The sequence below is a fragment of the Notothenia coriiceps genome, unplaced genomic scaffold (genome assembly GCF_000735185.1).
Source record: "Notothenia coriiceps isolate Sejong01 unplaced genomic scaffold, NC01 NC01_scaffold00029204, whole genome shotgun sequence".
Lineage (NCBI taxonomy): Eukaryota > Metazoa > Chordata > Actinopteri > Perciformes > Nototheniidae > Notothenia > Notothenia coriiceps.
The window spans coordinates 1-3,192 of record NW_011361905.1 but is presented as its reverse complement, the minus strand read 5'-3'; the positions used below and the strand labels follow the sequence as shown (position 1 = coordinate 3,192).

The following is a 3,192-nucleotide window of genomic DNA, read 5'->3' as shown; positions in this document are numbered from 1 at the left end:
GAAGCAACAGAGAGATGTTTTCTAATAGTCAGGGTTTCCAATGTTCTGAATGTACTTGAAAGTATTGTGTTATACTTCAAAAACAAAGTGTTATAGTTTACAGAAGGTCTACCTACCTATAGGCTACCTGAATCTCTGAAATGTACTGTATTCCTAAATATGCTATTGCTACACTTTATGGCAAAAATTTCACTTTTCTGTTGGTCTTTGTTAAGTATAGCCTTGAAAAAAATAAACAATGTTTTGTTGCTTAAGCTTATGTATTCAGTCATTATTCAATGGTATACTAAAATCCATGTGAAAAAAATTGCTTCTCACTGTTCTCAGGTCAAATATTTATATGCGATTAAAAATGCGATTAATTGCGATTAATTAATTACAAAGCCTGTAATTAATTAGATTAATTTTTTTAATCGCGTCCCGGCCCTAGTATTTTTATGTTCATACAATAGTGATTTCAATGCCACCCCAAAATGATCACTGGTTCCATCCTGGCCACCCCACTGAAAATGTCCTGGCTCCGCCACTGGATTACGTATATACACCTTAAAGTAGTTTTCTACGAACCTCCCTCAGTTTATTCTGACAGAATTCAAAACATAGTTAGCCCTATGATAGTGCCATGTTATTAGGAGTTTTTTTTTACCAATACCAACTGAAATAGTTCCTAATAGTCTACCAACATTCTTTATATATAGTGCACAGAAGTATAGGAACAAATCATTTGGGTAAGGCTTATTTTTCTAAAGCCTTCATTACCCCGGCCCTGACTATAGTATACGCAACATTTTAAACTTTGCAAACGGTCTACACAGTAACGGTTGATGGTTATGAAATATCATTGTTAAAGGTCACATCAAGAGTATTTAGAGTTTGGTTGTTGTTTGCACTAGTTGTCTTATATTTTTCTTCTTTCTAAATGTATGTAATTTGTTCTGTTTGCGTAACCTGCCATTTGAATTGTGTAATGGAATAATCCTTCAATCTTTTTCTGTAGCCTAGTAACTTCTTCTGCGTCATAATTCATTGGCTCCTGCTACCGTATAAGCAATCACACTGATTGTAGCTCCTGTGCTAAGTAGGTGCATAGAATAACTATTATAAACATAATCATGTCCTCTCTGGTGTTTAAAACAAGTATGACAGTTGGTCAAATATCATAATTTCACATCCGCCTGTGAGTGAAGTTCTAAAATAATATCAGAATCAGAAACAGGTTTATTGCCAAGTACGTTAACACATATGAGGAATTTGTATTGGTGTTTTAGGTGTATTGAAATCATGAATCTCAACTTTCCCTGCTGTGCTACACTGATTACTCACTGTCCATTTTCCATTCCTCCTCACATCAGTTTTACCTTCAATCCGAAGGAAGGGATTGATAATCCAGCTCTGGTCATCAGTGATGATCCTGGTGCGGTTTGAATAACATTTCTTGACATACACAACCCTTAAAAACCCCTCCTAAAATCCCCCAGAGTTGATCTTTACTAACGATGTGTGCAGAGCCTGATCCGAGCCCGGTGCCCACACTCTGCCAGCTGAAGCGGCTGGAGGGACAAAGCTTCGGCTTCTACCTGCGGACGGACAAGAGCAGCCGGAGCTTTGAGATCAGAGACGTGGACCCCTGGAGTCCTGCAGGGCATAGTGGCCTCAAGGATGGAGACCGAGTGCTGGAGGTCAACGAGGAATATGTGGACAACACGGACTTCTCCAGGGTTAGTGTCAAGAGTTTGGTAGACACTCATCAGATATATAAAGAGAGCAACCTATTGCAACATGGCCTGTACCTGTTTATATGAAATGTGAATATGTATGGTTTTCATTTGTCTTGATGTTGAATGAGCAAAGTGATGTTTATAGCAATCCTTCATTTTGTGCTAAATTAAAGTAATTATTGTTTTAACAGTTTAATATTGTGGATTTGGATGGGGACTTCACATTCAGTTTCCTACAAGTATTGCAGATCCTCTATAATGTAAACAATATGCAGTTGAATTCGTTAAGTACTATAATGCCACACAAAAAATTGTAGATTGGTGCAGAAATCCGGAAATTAGTTCGCATGTTTGCACTTCTTGTGTAGGAAACATACTCAACAGATTTTATTTTCTGCAATATTCCAATATCCAATTGAAAAACACAATTTACTATTTAGTTCAGAGTAAACAGATTGGACTGATCTAAAGGTTTTGGCCTGAATGTTTTCTTTTTTCTCTATCTTAACCTGAGATTAATCATTAAGACTTGAGAGGTCAAAGAAAAGCAGCGATTAGGATCTGCTTACATTCCCTTTCAGTTTCAATATCAATTATTCACAAAATGTTGCGTTTGTGTTGGGATGGCGCTAATGTTTGAGAAACAGTCCTCAAAGGCATTACGGATTAAGTGAGTGTATTACCCGAATTATTTGTATCCCTCTGACTTTCCTGACAGATTGTGAGGAAGATCCAGTCATGCGGCTTCCACCTGTTCCTCCTGGTGTTGAGGAGGGAAGAGTACGAACAGGTACTGTACGAGAACCATGAAACAAAAAACTCATTATTACCTTCCATAACGGACTGGTTTGTGGAGAAGTGTCCGCAGTGGCGTTTTTATATGTACAAAAGTGGTGGGGCACAAACAACTTAGATGTGTACGTATAAGCTTCTGGTGCTTTTTTAAACACGTAAACAAATAGCTGTAGGCTATCAATGGTTCCGATAGAGAGAGGGGGGGGATAAGGAAAACACAGACACTCCTCTCCGAGGTCACAATATCAATCGATCCAGCAGAGCAATAGCCTATAGGCAAAACACAGAAGATCAACAAAAGATATGACATAAAATGAACTTACCAAAGCTGAACTAGATGGTCAAATTCATTCATTTTCTTTCCGTTTTACTGATTTTAATCGCTATATGCTGCTCTCTCGTCTCTTCACAAACAACTACTATTTTCGCGGGACACGTACTTACAGCCAATCAGCTCTCTGAATTATGAGATGACGTTTGGTGGGTATGTCAGCACAGTGCCCCTATAGAGTGGCGAAGTCACGCCCATCTACTTCCAGTCCATGGGACCTTATTTCGGAAAAATAATGTATTGAAGTCAATGGAGAGAGAAAACGTATCTTTCGATCCCGTTTGAATTGTACCATGAATTACACATATGATGTTTGTCAATCTTAAAAAATAATTTCCATGTCAAAAA

General features: G+C 38.0%; 1 long non-coding RNA gene across 1 annotated transcript; it reads left to right on the top strand.

Moving 5' to 3' along the window:
• The first annotated feature begins 1,333 nt into the window (after nucleotides 1-1,333).
• On the top strand, nucleotides 1,334-2,515 carry LOC104958721 (uncharacterized). The gene is made up of 3 exons (XR_799789.1): nucleotides 1,334-1,414; nucleotides 1,507-1,718; nucleotides 2,437-2,515. It is a non-coding gene; the product is annotated as an uncharacterized lncRNA (long non-coding RNA).
• Nucleotides 2,516-3,192: the final 677 nt, after the last annotated feature.